Raw genomic sequence first — 17,984 nt, 5'->3', positions numbered from 1 at the left:
AACTTCCGGCCCTGGCAGGGTGTGAAGTGACCTCACCCATTGTTGAGTGAGGCTGGTGGAGGCCAGTGGAAGTCCAGGATATTGCAGCCAGGCACCAGGATCCAAAGCGATGGGCCAGGGCTGCCCAATACACAGAGTGCCTGCTTGGGGTTGACTGTGGGCATCCCTTCTGGGTCTGTGGAGAGAGGAGGCTGTGCAATCCCAGCTCTGCTCCAGCCATAGGAACTTTGATACCTCTGGGCAGATTGCTTGTAGCATGATTGAGAAAGGGCATGAAAGGGACATGCAGAAGTGCTATGCTAAGGTCAAGGAGCTGAGGCAGCCATACCAGAGGGCAAGGGAGGCCAACCATTGGTCTGGTGTGGTGCCAAAGACATGCCCGCCTGCACATCATCTTTGGCAGTGACCCCCCCTCCATCCCCAAGAGTGATACAATAGATGAAAAATTTAAAATGGCTACCCAGGAGAGGAAACGGGTCGGAGCATATTATAGAGGGGCGGGAGCATATGATAAAGCTGATGGAGGACCAAACGGAGATGCTGAAATACCTGATTGTGCTGTAGTTAGAACACATGCATGCTTGACCCACCCTGCAGCCCATACAGAATTGTGTTCCATGCCCACCCCAAATTCCACACACACATTCCGTGCAAGTTCCCAGCCTGTAGCAGTACCTCTTGCACTCTACCCCTAGGGACAAGTTTCAGAATGAAAGCTGGACTTACACACAGCTATGAGAGCCTGAATTCAGAGCGAGTGCTCCACAGTGTCATGGCCCTAGCAGGAGGTGGAAATCTGTGTATTTCTCTTTAATAAAGATGTCTTAGAAATAAAGTGTATCTTTATTTATGTCCTACACATGGTGGTTTCTGCTGGAATTAATACACCCTGGCAATCGGCACATTTCCAGACTACAGTTAATGCTGAGCAATCATTACACGGGTCATTCAATGCGCCAAGTAAACAATGTCTGGATGAATACATTACAGAAACATTACTGGTGGTCATTGTCAAAATGCTGCTTTAGAGCCTCTCTGATACAAAAAGCCTCCTCCGCTCCGCCCCCGTTGAGGCCCTCTAATGGCCCTGCTATTTCACTGTCATGCACCTTCCCTGACCATCCCGTGTTGATGGCCATGTAATGACCCCAATGATCCACCAGCTCCTGCAGTACCCTTTCTGTTCATGTAATCCATTGCAATATGGTCTGGGGTCAAAATTGGGATATGCATGCCATCTATCACCCTGCTGCAGTTAGGGAATCCCATTTCTGCAAAGTCATCCAGCATTTCCCACACATTGCCTAGAGTCACAGTCCTTTGTAGCAGGAGGTGATTAATGGCTCTGCACATTTGCGTCACCGTAACCCCCAAGGGGGACTGCCCAAATCCAAACTGATTAGTGACTGATCGGTAGCAGTCCGGAGTTGCCAGTTTTCACATAGTGATTGCTACTCGCTTTTCCACAGTAAGAACAGTTCTTGTTCTGGTGTCCTGGCACCACAGGGCAGGGGCAAGCTCCGCACACAGTTCCAGGAAGGTGGCTTTGCACATCTGAAAGTTCTGCAGCCACCACTCATCATCCCATAACTGCAAAATGATGCAATCCCACCACTCTGTGCTTGTTTCCTAAGCCTAGTTGCAATGGTCCACCATGCACAGCTGCTCTATGAATGCCAACAACAATCAGGAATTGTTTCTTTCCATGGCACACAGCAGAGCAGTCACTATGGATTCCTCTTCAGATTTGCAGCTCATGAAATACTGCAGGATCAGCCACGTTGTGTTCATAACGCTCAAGACAAAACTGGGGCTCTGTCTTGTCACCTCGCAGTCGGGTGGCAGCCACTTCAGCCCCTCCTCGGGGTTCTCTGTCTCTTCCAACAGCAGGGTGCTGCTCCAGGATCCTGTAAAAGGCTCAGCTCCCTAGAATAGATTTCTTCTCCCCCAGCACCAACTGAGCTCCAGGGCTTTCCTATTATATTTCCTGTTTTGCCCTAGTACTTCTTGTGAGGTGGTAGGACAGAATTCAGCTCTGCCCCACAGGGAGAGTATAGTGGTTCCTTCACTCCAGTTCAGAGGGAGCCCACTCTGCCTCACTACAAGGACCATCTATCACAAAAGCAGGCTTGTTTAGGTGGCAACATAGACCGGAGTACCCAAGGGGAATGTCTGTGACTCCATGTTCAGGCTGTGATAGTGTCTGAGGAGTTCACACTTGATACTTGGTAGGGAAATATAAATATAGAAAACACACCCAGCTTGGGGTTTGTGCCCTGGTTTGTAACTGTTTGCCCTGAGGCTGTTACTCACGTTTGTGAGCTTCTCCAGACATAGGGAATTGAACCTGGGTCTCCCCCATCACAGGTAAGTGCTCTAAACATGGGGCTAAAAGTTATAAGGTGGGTGACATCACCAACCTCCCCCTCCCCCCCCCCCCCCACATTTTGTGTGCAGCGAGGCAGGTGCCTAGCTCATTCCTGCAAGAAACGTTTTAGGTGTCTGAGCCACCTGACGTCATTCAGTGCGTTCCCATGTGTGGATTACTAAACAGAGAAGACACCCCACTGCAGCCCAGATTTAGGTACCTAGCTGTAGAGAGGAGCAGGGATTAGGACACCCCTCTCCCCTGTCACCCTCTCCCATTGGCTAGCTTAGATGGCTCCCAACGTAGTGAGCTGGCTTTTGTGAATCACATTGTAAAGTGCCTATGTTGCCCACGTGTTGTATAGGGAGTTTTGGCACCTCACTCAGCTTTGCAGGTCATAGGGCTGTTCCTGTGATTTTCTAGCTACCTAAAAATTAGATCCTGTTATGCTCACCATTGCAATGCCTAAGTCCCTTCATGGATTGCACCCTGCGTAACCAGTCACCTCTCCGCAGAACGCAGCTGAGCAATTCCTGATTGACATGGGTATGTACAGGACAAGAGCCACAGCTGGATAGTGACACATCACAGTAAAACCCAAACTCTCCTCCTAGAGGCACGATGTTCCCTGTAGGTATGGGAGGACACAACCAAGTCAGGAAGCAAATCCCAGGACCCTGCCCCCAACAATGGCAGAGGGGACATTAAAGTGGAACAAAGAAGAAGAATTGTTTGTAATGTTTTATTTACAGAATGTAACAAAGTTGGGAAGTAAAAGGAGCTAAGAATGAGTTTTAATAACCACAGTGTAGGGACAGGAGAGCCACAGCAACTGAGAAGAGTTTTCTTAATGGCACTGTATGTGCTGTTTATATTTACAAATAAAAAATGGGATGGGAGTCCTCCATGGTCATAGAGGCTGGGAAAACTGCAGCTAGAGAAGCCTATTTTTCTTTTCATTCTCACGGAGCTATTCCCCCCCTCTCAGTGAGGCCGACTAAGGTAGGATCCCCCAAGTCCTCCTGACCCATATTGGACGGTGATAAACAGGTGCACAAACCTTGGGGTAATGAGATCTATCAAGACAGAGAAGCCACTCGCTGCTCTCTATGGTTTGACAGTCCAGAGAGACACCATGGAGCCTACAGGGTCATAGAGATGGCACGGTAAAAGCAGGAGTCTTTCAGAGTCACAGAGACTAGGGAGACTGAGGCTAGAGAGGCTGATTTCAGGGTCCCCAGGCGGATTTCCCCCCCTCCCCCATGTCTCAGGGACACACTCAGAGCTGGGATCCCCGCCCCACCCGGAGCCAGGGGCGGATTCTCTCCTAAGTGACAGAGGCCAGCAGGAAAGTGAAGATCGGGGCCTCGTTACCAGCATCAAAAAATGTCACCTGCCCCTGATCACAGTCCAGACAAACCCGGATCCTGCTGGGGACCCGGCTCAGGGGCAGGCGGATATCAGGGGAGGTGAGAGTCTGGAACTGACCCTGCCACCTCCACACAGCCCAGACGCTACTGTTGGGGACACTGGGGCATGGCCACTAGGTAACTCGAGGGGATGGAAGACCACGAGTGTCGATGAAGCCCCCTTGCACTAGGCCCAGGTGTCCTTGGCCCCCCGCCTGGAGGCACACACAGCAGTTATGCTGAGGATCTGCAACAATATGCTGCAGAGTCAGACTGCCTAAAACTAAGCAAGGCCAAACAGGACAGATATGGAAAAACAATGCTGAATAAAGCAGCTTTATATATAGTTTAACAAATAATCCAAAAAACCAGAGAACTAGCTGGGAACTGGATTGGCTGGCTATATGGATACTTGGGGCAGCTTGCTATTAAATAAGTATGCTTAAAAAAAGGATGTATAAAAGCCTGTGTAACTTCCTGCTCTGGGTACAGGATTTGAGATTCAAATCTCCCTGTACCTATTTGAAGCTTCAAATAAACTTTTCTGCTTCTCCACCCCGTTGTAATGATTGGGTGTAGCACACCGGGTAATGAACCAACTCAAGCTGTTGTTCAGCCTCTCGGCACTGGGTGCTGGTAACACTACCCTCAGGGTTATAGTTGATCCATCCCTTCCTCCTCACAGACTCTCTGGCCACCTCTACAGCCCAGTATTGCCCATCCCCCACCTCCACCTCCCAGCAATGTCTCCCCGAGGTGACTCCCTCACACCCCAGCACACAGAGCTCAGTGTCAAATCTCTCAGGATTGTTGGGCAGATCCTGCCAAGTGTCCCCACGTCTCACACTTTTCTGATCTTCAGACAGGACGAGTTCAGGATGAGCCGTGTTTGGATCCAGGGTCACATTCACTAGGAGAGAGAAAGGATCAGAGCGTTAGAGGCAGAGCTCAGCCCTGGGGGAGGCGGCAATTTGTGACTCCCCTAGTCAGTGGCGGCAGAGGCCCATGGCTAGGAAAGTCCTGAGGTCCAGCCACAGTAGAACCCCTGTTTCTGTGACCCCCCACAGGTTTTGCAAGTTTTGTAGCTGGGAGAGAAAAACCAGGGACCCAAAATTAGGCCATTTTGCTAAATGTGGGCCTCAATGTAGCGATCTTTGGTAAGTCATGAATTAATTAGACACGTTCTGACACCTGCCCAGTTTCTCTATTTTCCACCTCTCATTCAATAGGTATGTCATCTATTTATTGATCAATTGGCCAGAGCCCCATTCCTTCCCACAGTCTCAGAGGCACATCCCAATTTCCCCTCCTAGATCCCTTCTCAGTACCTTTGAATTTCCTCAGTCTCTCCATTAGAGCAATAGCTCTCTTGGAGACATTGTCAAGTCTCTTTTCCACTTCAGGAAAAATCTCCACTGGCTGCTGGAACTTCCCCTTCTCACACCTGGAGACAAATAATTTCACATTCTTCTATTTCATTTACTGACTCATTATTAGTTCTTGCTAGTGAGTCACTGCTCTAATGGACCTGGAGTTAGAATTGCTCTACTTCTCTCAGCCTCAGAGCAGGTGCAGCACAGGTCTTGGCTGTGCAATCTTCTCGCTGAAGGTCCTATTAATATTCCTCACCTCTGGCCTGGAGAGACCAGCTTTGGGGATAAAAGACTAATTGAGTCTCCATGGGCAAGCCACTCCATGGCCTCCATGCTCCGAAGGACAGGAGGTTCCCATGTTAAGTGTTGTAGAAATCTGTCCACTGGGATCTAGACGGAGACACCAACTCTCCCCTCCCCATCTTATGTCACACAGGTCTCCAAACAGTCCTTAGGTGGCAAAGACTCTGGGTCACTGCTGACCTGGGCTGAAGGTTAACCAGTGCCCCAGCAGTGAAAGGCCCATATTCCATCCCTACAATCTGGAGGCAGCCAGTCCCCCAGGGATGTGAAACACTAGGAAACACTTTTGGTCAGTCTCTCACTGAATGGAGAGACTTCTATAAAATGGTGAGAACTTCAGGATTAAGTTAATTACAGAGATTTGTATTCAAAATGCGACTGTCAACACATTTTGCTCTAGAGGCTTGGGGAAATGCAGCTCTAACATATCTCCAGACTCTTTCCCATCATTGAGAAGTGTGTGTGGGAGGGAGAGAAAGTCACCTACCTGCTCAAGAGGCTTCTGATGTCCTAGAGGAGAGAGAGAGAGGAAAAAACAAACAAACCAACAACAACCCCTCAGTCCCACCTGATACACACACTTGAGATTCCAGGGAAGGGATTTTGTAAATACAGGGAAAAGCAGCCCTGCCTTGGCCCCAGGGCCATGGTTTCACTCAGCTAATGGGGCTTTTCCATCTCTAATATCAATGTGTCCGTGTCTCTGCAAAGACCAATAGTCATTCATATTTCAGCAATGCACACACCGAGATCTCTGACTGCTGGACTCCAGTGCCCAGGATTCAGCAGCTGTCCTGTTCCTGTGTTGGCATCTGGGATGTTTCTAACATAGTCTCACCTGCAGGAATTCACTCACTGGCTCCTGATACTTCCCTTCTATATCATTGATGAGCTCACTGAGACGGGAAATTTTCTTGGATAGCTTACTGACATTTTCATTTTGTATCTTCACAATCTCCTTGTCCAGATTTTCCAGCTGCACCAGTTGCTCTTGTTCCTCCAGGAACTGCCACAGTTCCTGAAATTCAGACACAAACTTCTGCCTCTCAGTTTGTGTTTGTTTCTGTATAAAAATGGGAAAAATTTGGTCAGGGACATGAAAGGAGCCTGGGGTCCTTTCGTGGAGTGCTGAGTGTGCAGGAGGGAGAACTTCTTTGACAATCCAAAGATTTCTGACATTTGACTCTACCCTATGGGTACTAGGGAGAGGATTCTCTCACACCTTCCCCTTTGGCACCTATATCTCTTAAAGGGATGTTTCCATGTCTGTCATGGTCAGCATATTATGTTTTTCATGGTCTCTGGGAATTCAGATCCAGAGCAGCAGGAAGCAGGACTCAGCACGACATTGACAGAGATACCAGGGGAGAAAAAAGAAAAACATTTTAACACTGCAAGAAATGACCAGACATTGTTATCCATGCAGAGCTGTTCACTTTCAGTTCACTTTGGGAGGATTTCTGTGAAAGGCTAGAAATTAACTCATTAACTGCAATGGAAACTTAGGGCTTGTCTATACTTGAATCTAACCCAGCAATCCATGATCATGGAGAAAGTCACACGAAGCCACGTTCACCAAAGCCACAGAGGAATCTTCCTACAAACAGAGCTCCCACTACCAGTCTCTGCCTCTTTATCACAATAGGCACCTACCAGATACTCCCGGCTTTTCCCCTCTCCAGTCACTTTAAATCTCAGCAGCTTTTCTCCCTCTTCCCTCAGAGTCTTCAAATGGGCCTGGATTTTTTCCTGAAGAAACAGAATTGATTTGGAAGGTTTTATTTTGAGGATTGAGAAGGGTGTGGAGCTGGGTGTTTTTCCAGCTAAAACCCAAGGTGACTGTTGATCCTAATTGCTTTATGACATCAAGGCCACCAAGGAAATGAAACCTGATTAATGGAGACTGGGAGTGTGTCATATTCATACTGGACCGCTTGGTAATAGTGACCATAATACAATTAAATTTAACATCCCTGTGGTGGGGAAAACACTACAGAGGCCCAACACTGTAGTATTTAATTTCAAAAAAAGGGAACACCACAAAAATGAGGTTAGTTAAACAGAAATTAAAAGGTACATGAAATCCCTGCAAGCTGTATGGAAACTTTTAAAAGACACCACTTAAATGTATACCCCAAATTGAAAAACATAGTAAGAGAACCAAAAAAGTGCCACCATGGCTAAACAACAAAGTAAAAGAAACCATGAGAGGCAAAAAGGCATCCTTTAAAAAGTGGACGTTAAATCGTAGTAAGAACAATGGGAAGGAGCATAAACTCCGCTAAATTAAGTGTAAAAATATAATTAGGAAGGCCAAAAAAGAATTCGAAGAACAGCTAGCCAAAGACTCAAAAAGTAATAGCAAAAAAATTTAAGTACATCAGAAGCAGAAAGCCTGCTAAACAACCAATGGACGATCGAGATGCTAAAGGAGCACTCAAGAATGGTAAGGCCATTGCAGAGAAACTAAATGAATTCTTTGACTTGGTCTTCATGGTTGAGGATGTGAGGGAGATTCCCAAACCTGAGCCATTCTTTTTAGGTGACAAATCTGAGGAACTGTCCCAGATTGAGGTGTCATTAGAGGAGGTTTTGGAACAAATTGATAAACTAAACAGTAATAAGTCACCAGGACCAGAAGGTATTCACCCAAGAGTTCTGAAGGAACTCAAATGTGAAACTGCAGGACTACTAACTGAAGTCTGTAACCTATCATTTAAATCAGCTTCTATACCAAATGACTGGAGGATAGCTAATGTGATGCCAATTTTTAAAACGGGCTCCAGAGGAGACCCCGGTAATTACAGGCCGGTAAGCCTGACTTCAGTACCAGGCAAACTGATTGAAACTATAGTAAAGATCAAAATTGCCAGGCACATAGATGAACATAATTTGTTGTGGAAGAGTCAACATGGTTTTTGTAAAGGGAAATCATGCCTCATCAATTTACTAGAACTCTTAGAGGGGGTCAACAAGCATGTGGACAAGGGGGATCCAGTGGATATAGTGTATTTAGATTTTCAGAAAGCCTTTGACAAGGTCCTTCACCAAAGGCTATTAAGCAAAGTAAGCAGTCATGGGATAAGAGGGAAGGTCCTCTCATAGATTGGTAACTGGTTAAAAGATAGGATATGAATAAATGGTCAGTTTTCAGAATGGAGAGAGGTAAATAGTGGTGTCCCCCAGGGGTCTGTACTGAGCCCAGTCCTATTTAACATATTTATAAATGATCTGGAAAAGGGGGTAAACAGTGAGGTGGCAAAATCTGCAGATGATACAAAACTATTCAAGCTAGTTAAGTCCCAGGCAGACGGCAAAGAGCTACCAAAGGATCTCTCAAAGCTGGGTGAGTGGGCAACAAAATGGCAGATGAAATTCAGTGTTGATAAATGCAAAGTAATGCACATTGGAAAACATAATCCAACTATACATATAAAATGATGGGGGTCAAAATTAGCTGTTACCACTTAAGAAAGAGATCTTGGAGTCATTGGGTGGATGTTTTCAGAGAACTATCCACAATGTGCAGCAGCAGTCAAAAAAGCAAACAGAATGTTGGGAATCATTAAGGAAGGGATAGATAATAGGACATAAAATATCATATTGCCTCTATATAAATCCACAGCATGCTCACATCTTGAATACTGTGTGCAGATGTGGTTGCCCCATCTCAAAACAGATATACTGGAATTGGAAAAGGTTAAGAAATGTCAGCACCGTCCAGAGGTTAGGTTTGCTATTGTCCAGTGTAATCCCCATAGTATTTGGCATGGACCTGCACTGTCTGGAGCCCTTTTGTGTGAATTCAAGCTGCTCGGGGTCCCACACAGCGTTTAGCGCAGTGACCTCCTCTAGTGCATGCTGATATCCGAGTTTAACCCAGGGAGGGCAAACTTTTTGGCCTGAGGGCCACATTGCATTTTCAAAATTGTATAGAGGGTCTGTTAGGGGAGGCTGTGCCTCCCCAAACAGCCAGGCATGGCCTGGACCCCAACCCCCCCGGAACTCCTGCCCCATCCAACGGTCCCCCCCCCCCGGGACTCTTGCCCCCTCCAACTAAACCCCCTGCTCCCTGTCCTGACTGCCTATGGACCCCCCGCCCCTGATTGCCTCATCCAACCCCTCCTCTCATTCCTGACTGCCCCCCCAGGACTCCTGCCTCATCCAAAACCCGCTACTCCCTGCCCCCTTACCGCGCTGCCTGGTGGTGCTACAGCCGCACCCCCCAGAGCACCAGGACAGGCAGCCGCACCGCTGGAGCCAGCCACGCCACAGCGCAGCACAGAGCACCGGGTAAGGCCGCAGCCCTGCCGCCCAGAGCATTGTGCCAGCGGCGCAGTGAGCTGAGGCTGCAGGGGGAACAGTAGGGAAGGGACCAGGGCTAGCCTCCTGGGCCAGGAGCTGCGCAGGAGGGTCCCGCGGGCCACCATAGTTTACCCACCTCTGGTTTAACCCCTCCAGGAGCAACACGGGAGTTCAGAATCCCAGTGGGAAACGTCATCTCCCTGCTGGGCCTGGGACTTTTAGGAGGAAAAGACACCATGATAATGGACACACTTCTTCACTGAGGGCTGATGCTGAGGTGGCAGCATGGCCTAGTAATTAGGGCCCTGGACTAGGCCTGGGGAGACATGGGTTCTATTCTGAGCTCAGTCACTGACATTCTGGGTGGCCCTCGGCAAGTTACTGCCCCTCTCTGTGTCTCAGTTTCCCTCCCACCCTTTGTCTTGTCTATTTAGACTCTAGACCACTCAGGGCAGGGATTGTCTGTCACTGTTTTGTGCAGAGTCCAGATCTCATTTGGGGTCTTTAAGAGCTACTGTGATGCAAATAAAAGTAATAATAAATTCTATGAAACAAATCAGTAACAGCAGCTTGTAACTTCCCCATCTCCACTCTGAAGGCAACTCTCTCACATAGACTGGTCTACAGCTCTTGTGATTTAAACCTCACTGATCATTTAGCACTGTCCGTTCTGTAAAAAGTTCCCTTATTTCAGCAGTATAAGCTGGTTTTGAAAAGCATTAAGCATAGGAGAGAACAGTTTCCCACATAAGCGATCTTTAAAGATTTCATTTTTTGCCTTACTTGCCCCACTGCCAGATCATTTTATTTTGTTATAGCATCTCTGATGCAATGAAGGCTTTATAGAGCTGAATGGTGCAGTCACACATGTGCCAGATAAAATTAAGTAAAATTAATCTGTAATTACAATCCAAAATTATTACTCATTAATCTTATGGTGACCAGTCAGCAAGTGTGAAAAATCGGGACAGTGGGTGGGGGGGTAATAGGAGCCTATATAAGAAAAAGCCCATAATGTCGGGACTGTCCCTATAAAATCGGGACATCTGGTCACCCTAATTAAACTGGCCAGCAATCTCCTACCTTGTACTCCTGGGCAGCTTCCTGTAGGCTAGGGGAACCACCGTGTGAGCTCTGTGAGCGCGGGACAGATGGCAAACCACACAGACAGAGGTTCGATCCTCTTCACAGAACAGTTTCAGAGCTTCCTGGTGTTCCCCACAAAGCCTCTCCCTTCCTGCTCCTTTTGCTGCCTGTAAACTCAGCCATTTGGCGATTTCTAGGACATTTGCCAGCTGCCTGTCTGTTGCACAGCTTGTCTGCACTGAGAGCAGGAGGCATCTGTAGCAGATCCCTCCCATGTGACTACACAAATAGCAACCCTCCCCTTTTGCAACTACCCCGCCTACAGCAACAACTGCGTGTTTCCCCTTCTGGAATTGATGCTGTTTGCTGAACTGGGAGGAGCCCACTGGTAACATTACAGCCCTGGAAGCTTTTGTGAAAAATGTACCATTAGGGCTCTGGTGCTGCAGTCCCAGTGTGGAGGGTCATGAGTTTCAGATGGACCTGTCCTGATGAGCTTGCAGGAGCAGGGTCTGTGTGTCTAAGGAGGGATATTCAGGCTTTGCAGAATTCATTTTTTAAAAATACATAATTTTGACAGATTTTTTAAAGCAATTTTTATATTTATTCATTTAAACTTTCACACTGCAGAAAAACATGGATTTTAAGCATTTCATTCCAAGTTCTATTTATTTAAATTTTCATAGTTGTGGGAAATTGGGGTGGGGGGGGAGGGGGAAGAGAGATCAGACACTATTTTGGTCAGACAATTATTTAATGACAGACAGAGATTCAAAAAGTTCCAGCTTTAGAACCATTAAAATAGAAATTGTCAACATCACACGTGAAAATATGCAAAGTAAATATTCTTAAATCAAACTCTAATAAGTTCTCAAGATGCACTGTTCTTACTGTGCCTATTTGTATTTTTCAGTTATTATCAATGGAAATATTTTTTTTCGGTGTGTGTACAGTGAAATCAACATTTACAGACATCTACTGATAATGTCTAATCCTTCCAAGTCTAGTGATATTAAATTCACAGGCCAAAAACTTGGTTTAGCTGGAATCAGTGTTTCAAAGGCCTGTTTCTCATTTTTTCTAAGGCTGCTCTGGTTCAGGGTAAAGGGGCTGCAGTGTCACCAACACCCATGATTCTATAATGCGTCTCATGATATTTAGTGCATTTGTTAAAGCCCCAGCTCCTGGAAGCATGTGATGATGTGAGACTCTGGACTTTCATTTTTTTAAACAAAGGAAGTTTCTAGCTTTCTTGGTTGCAGAAAAAAAAGTTAAAAATGTGACCTGAGAGCAGCCTAAAGGTCTGGGAAGCCACAGGGTGAAGAGAAAGAACCCAACATTTATCATCATTTTTATTTTTAAGTCTCATGATTTTAAAGCAATTAGTCATTTTGCGGGTCCTGACTCATGATTTTTAAAAGTTTGGGGTTGGCAATATTGTGCCACTGAGAATTCAGGCATTAAATCTCTATCTGCTACCCGGAAAACCCCCTAATTTAGTGCCATTATTAATCTAAAACAGCACCCTTAATAGAAAGGGAAATAGACAGAAATGGCAAGCTATGGGAATGCCCATGGAGATGGGCTGGGCACTGCCAGTAACAAATGAGCACAGCCCCCCTCCAGTGAGGATGAACTAACAAGATAAAGGAGAATGTTTGTTTTTATATTTAGGTCATTGGAGCCTTAGGTGGAGAACACTGCCCTGAAAACAAACTGATCACTGCCAATGTAGTATTGTCAGCACCATGTACTCAAAAATCATGAGGCTGGCTGAAAAAAGACCATGAGGATTTTTTCTTCTAAAAAAATTACATTCTGGACCTTTTGTTTGTTTCTTTCTTTCTGAGCATTCAGGATTCACTCTGGTCATGTTCTCAAACTTTTCTACTCAGCCATGAGAGCAAGAAACTTACCTTTGTTAAAGAGAGAGCTGAGATTGTCACGCAGTCACAGGATTCCAGGAGCTGGGGCATTAAGAGAAACACCAACTATTGAAAGAGTCAGTATGAAATCACGGATATTTGCAACCACCCCAATGTGATGTTGTGTGATTTGATGTGGACAGGAAACAGCTGCATTCTAGCTATTGCAGGTCCTTATCTGGCCTCTTCACTGCACTACTCACCTCACAAACTTCAATTTACTTAGTCAAGGCATACTGCTGTGAGATGGGGAAGGGCTGTTACTCCCATTTTAGAAAGGGGACAGTCAGGCCCAGACAGAATAAATGACTTACCCGAGTTCACATGCAGCAGGGAATTGAACCTGGATCTGCTCAGGGTAACTGAGTACCTTAACTACTGGGCAATCCTTTTCCTCTGTAACAGCAACCTGGAAAAGAGAAAGGGACAGACAGATGCACATGTAAGCGATGGAATAGTCCCGCTATTGTGGGGAACTTTCCTGGCTTCTGCACTACCCCAGTGAAGTGGGCTAGCAAAAGGATCTGAGTCCTCGCTCCCACTTCCTTTACCCAGTGGCCTCCCTGCCCTTGAGGACTCCCCTTCCACTCTCCTGTCTGGCAGAGTCCTCGTAACCCCAACAAGGCTGGGCCCAGGATTCCTGGGGGGCTCGACCTCCAACCCTGCTGTGGTCACCTAGGACAGGGGCTAGGGTGTCCCCACTCCAGTGTACTCTCTCTGCACTGGGCACTTCTCTGACCCACTGACCATTACATACAAGTTAAAGCAAATGAAAGTTATTTAATCAACAATTAATTTTAAAAAGAATAAGGAAAAATGGGAAAGGTTAAAGGAAACACATCACCCCGCTCTGGGGCAGGGAACATCACAGTGTCTCTGGAATGTCAGGGCAGTTCACAGTCTGTTCCTTGTAAGTCCCAGGCCTTCTTCTCAGGCCCTGGCTGTGCTGTAGGGATGCTGTGGGTTGGACACTTGCTCTGGTGGTGGCCTCATGCTCTAAGTGGTAGGACTCTTCTGCCCAGTGTCGCTCCCGCCCTGTCGGGGTTACGATCCACGCCTGGCCTGCAAAGCCTCTTGGCTGAGGCGTCTCCCTGTGCTGGGCCTGCTGCCCAGGGTCCCTCTCGCTCTCCCCAGCTGCTCACCTCACCCAGCTCCAGACTGCTCCAGCCCCAGCTCCACCACTCTGTCTCTGCACTGCTGCTGCTCTGCCTCCAGCTCCCTGGGCTGCTTCTTTGGCCCCCTGCCTCTGGTTGCTACAGCTCTGCTCCCAGGACAGGTCTGCTCTGCAGGCTGCTTCTGTGACTCTGCTCCCAGCACTGACCTGCTTCTTGGGCTGCTTTTCCGGCCCCTCTGGCTCTGGTTGCTGCAGCTCTCCTCCCAGGGCAAGTCTGCTCTCTCTGGGCTGTGCCTCTGGCTTTGGGGCTGCAGCTCTGCTCCCAGGACAGGGTCTGCTCTCTCTGGGCTGCTTTTCTGGTCCCTCTGGATCTGGCACAGCTCTGCTCCCCACCTTAGCTTGGGCCCCTGCTTTCTCCTTAGCTCAGCCCCACTCTGTCTGACCCAGGCAAATCCAGCTCACACGGAGGACGGGACCTCCCTGGCCTTCTGACTCCCTGATTAGCCTGCTGGCCCTGTCATTCTGGCTGACCTGGAGCATTGGCGTCTCCCCATTGTTTCTGGGGACTATCAGTCTCAGGGTCCCGGTTTCCCATAGACCCTTCCCCTTTTAGTACTGGGAGCTAGCCAACCAAAACACCGCCACTGAATGTTAGTAAGGCTGCAACAGTCCCCTTACACACACACGCACAGAGTTTGTCTCATAATCATCTCACTGACGCTCCCCAGAACCACTAGTCCAGTCTGTGCAGAGTCAGGTACTAAGGGTGGTGTTACCAGTCCTTGATTTGGTGTTTCATGGGGTCTTCACTGCCCCCAACTAGCTTTCTTTTGTTAGTCCCTAATCAGGACAGTTCTTGGACCCCAGCTTCTAATTAGGCCTAGTGGTCTACTTCAGTGTCTTTGAACTGTGTTTCTAGACGCAGCCTAGTACAGAGATATCACCCACTTTTCCATCCCAGGTCTTCCTACCCTTGCTGAGCTCTTTCCTTTTATAGCAGGCCTTGTTTCCCTTATTGGTGGCACCTCTGGGTGTCTGCATCCATGATTGGCAGTTGAAGCAGCTGTGTGGGGGTGTGGTCAGGCTGCTTTAGGGTGACCAGATAGCAAGTGGGGAAAACTGGGACAAGGGGTGGGGGGTAATAGGTGCCTATAAAATAAAAAGCCCTGAATATGGGGACTGTCCCTATAAAATCAGGACATCTGGTCACCCTGGGCTGCTTGCCTGCAGGGATAAGAGAATCCCTTCCCCCCTCTGCTCCATACAGGGTTTGCTGTAGACCCGATTACAGGTGGCATGGGACAGTGGGGACAGGAAGAGGAAGAGAAGGGAATATGGGAATGGGTGGGGGGAAGCCGGAGCCCGGTATGTGGTATCCCCTTGGCAGCAGCAGCAGCAGCCCCAGCAGGGAGGCAGGTGCAGCAGCACCAGATCAGTGATATCACTGCAGAAGCTGGTGCTGGAGTGGCAGCCAGCAGCAGCTGGGGCTCCACCATTAAGCTGGCCCATCCCCCCCAGCACCAGCAGCCCAGGTATCTCTCCAGGTCGGGGGAGAGAGCCAGTGAACAAAGAGAACTGGCTTCAGTGTGCATGTCTGTGCATGCATGTGTGCACACGCTTTGCCCCCTCCCTAAATATAGCAGCCAAACTATGCCTGTGCTGGGAGATGGTGTGTTTAAGCATGAGAAAGTCTGAAGGGTCTGCACCAAGGGGCTAGGCAGCAGGTTCCGGATCTCAGGATAAGGGGCTAGAGATGTGCCTAGGGACCCCAAGATTTGGGCAATGGAGGGGCTCTGTTCTGGTCCCAGAGGCTTGAACTATGTGGGGATCCTGGGGCTCAAATGCTTGGATTCCCCTTACAGCTGTCCGGTGGTACCTAACTGGTTCTGGGATACACACACACACCAGTAAACAGAAACCTTCTCACTGCCCAGCATCCAAACACCCTTAACTCTGACCAGGAGGGTTCTGGTGAATATTTCTACATGTCTGAAATATTAAATTCAGAGACATGAATGGAGAGGTCCCCCCTCAGGACTGCCACGTCCCTTTCCCTTGGGCTGATGGGGGCTCTTTTCTTGATGCTTCTCCCTGTTTCTGGATTAGCGAGAGACTCTCTCTCCAGTGCTGCCACCTCCTGCACCCTTTGCCTGGGGTTGGGAAGGGTCCTATTAATGGTTCTTCCTAGGCTGGAGAGAGGCGATCTCCTGTTCCACGTCTTCCACCGTTCTCTTTGGATGGGTTAGGGCAGCGGGTGGCTTTAACCATAGACACTTACAGCCAGCAGCTGCCCCAACTGTGCTTCTGGGAATGGGGCAGCCCCAGCAGAGGGAGCAGAGAGATGCAGCAGGGGAGGAGGCAGAAAGGCAGCCACAATAGTGCCCTCAGCAGCCAAGTGGAGGAACTGCAGTGGAATTAGTCTCAGCCATCCAGGGCAGAGAGGCAGCTCCCTGGGACCCAGGACTGTCCCAGCCAGAATGTGGATGCTGGGGAGTGTGAGAAATGGTCTCAGCCTCCCCCAGGGCTGAGCTCTGCCCCTAACGCTCTGATTCTCTCTCTCCCCAGCAAATGTGACTCTGGATCCAAGCACAGCAAGTCATGAGCTCAACCTGTCTGTGAGTCAGAAAAGTGCCACATGGATGGAAACTCTGCAAAATTTGTGCCTGACAATCCTGAGAGATTTTATTCCGTTCTCTGTGTTCTGGACTGTGAAGGAATCACCTCAGGGAGACATTTCTGGGAGGGGCAGGGTAACAGAGACTTAAACATGGATGTTGCCAGAGAGATCCTAAAGTGGGGATCAGGACTTTGGAGGTGAGTGGAGATCATCCAGTGCAATCAGCCCCTCCCCCTCCAGATCCTGAATATGATTCAGGAAGATTGAGATTAATCTGGACTATGAAGATGGACAAGTGACATTTTTCGATACTGACAACAAAGTCCCCATCTTCACTTTCCCGCCGGCCTCTTTCATTGAGGAGAGAATCCACCCCTGGTTCTGGATGGGTCCGGAATGACGTCTCTCACTGTGTCCCTGAGATGGCTGGTAAAATATCTCACTGGGACTGGGTATAATAAGCCAGGGGAGGCTGAACCTCCCCAAACAGCTCAGAGTGGCCGCGCCCACCCTCTGTCCCCAGGCTCCCTCCTGCCTGCTTCCAGTTCCTGCTCTTCTGTGGTCCAGGCTGGGGCTCGGGCAGGCCAGCCTGCCGCTGGGACTGGGGGCGGCTGGGGCTGGTGCTTGCAAGGCCTGGGGCTGGGGTTTGGGGGTGCTGGGGCCATGGCCACACCGCCTGGCACTCCGGGGCTGGGGTTGGGCACACTACAGCTATAGTAGAGATGCTCTGGGCTTCTGCAGGGGAGTGTGATAGAAGTGGGAGGGAGAGGGGCAAGGGCTCGGGCAGAAGGGGAGGGACCAGTTCACTTGCCTCCCATGCCACTGCGGTCATTAAACTGTCAATTCAGAATGGGACCAGTTAGTGTGCAATTTGAAACCTCACATTTATTGACTGTCAATAAAATGTTCAAAGTTATTTTCTTTCCTCTCTTTTTAAACCAGCTGAAATTCTTGCAGAGAATATTTTTCATGAAAAACGTTCTAAATTTTTAGACAGCACTCCTATTTTGTGGCCCAGATACTGCAAATCAAAGCTGAGTGAATAATGTTTTCTTTTGGTTCAGGGGCTGACCCAAAAATTCTGGGGAAAATAATTGTTTGATTCAAACTGAAACATGTTCTTTAGAATCTTTTTGTGAAATTGAAAAACTCAGCAATAAAATAATGTTTTGAGTCAACTGAAACTCTTTGAATTAGATTCAAAATGGTTTTCGTTTTTTTTAGTTGAGTTCAGCATCAACATTTGGAATGATTTGTTTTTTAAATTGACATTTCCACTTAATGTCATTTTATGTGGAAATAATTCAAAATGGAATGTTTGGTTTTTAATTGACATTTGAAATTAAATGTTTTATTTCAAATTTACTTTAAAAAAAACACCTTTGGTTTGGAGATATCAAAAATGTTTCATTTTGACTGAAAATGTCAAAGCATTGATTTTTGTCCCACTGTGAAATGAACACAAATTTTGAAGAATGAGAATT

The 17,984-nt window shown here is 47.9% G+C and overlaps 1 pseudogene; it reads right to left on the bottom strand.

Annotated features, from left to right (window-relative positions):
* Window positions 1-3,096: 3,096 nt before the first annotated feature.
* LOC125621804 (E3 ubiquitin-protein ligase TRIM7-like) lies at window positions 3,097-11,131 on the bottom strand (annotated as a pseudogene).
* Window positions 11,132-17,984: the final 6,853 nt, after the last annotated feature.

The sequence above is a fragment of the Caretta caretta genome, chromosome 14 (assembly GCF_965140235.1).
Source record: "Caretta caretta isolate rCarCar2 chromosome 14, rCarCar1.hap1, whole genome shotgun sequence".
In the NCBI taxonomy this organism is placed as follows: domain Eukaryota; kingdom Metazoa; phylum Chordata; order Testudines; family Cheloniidae; genus Caretta; species Caretta caretta.
This window is presented reverse-complemented; position numbering and strand designations above follow the sequence as displayed.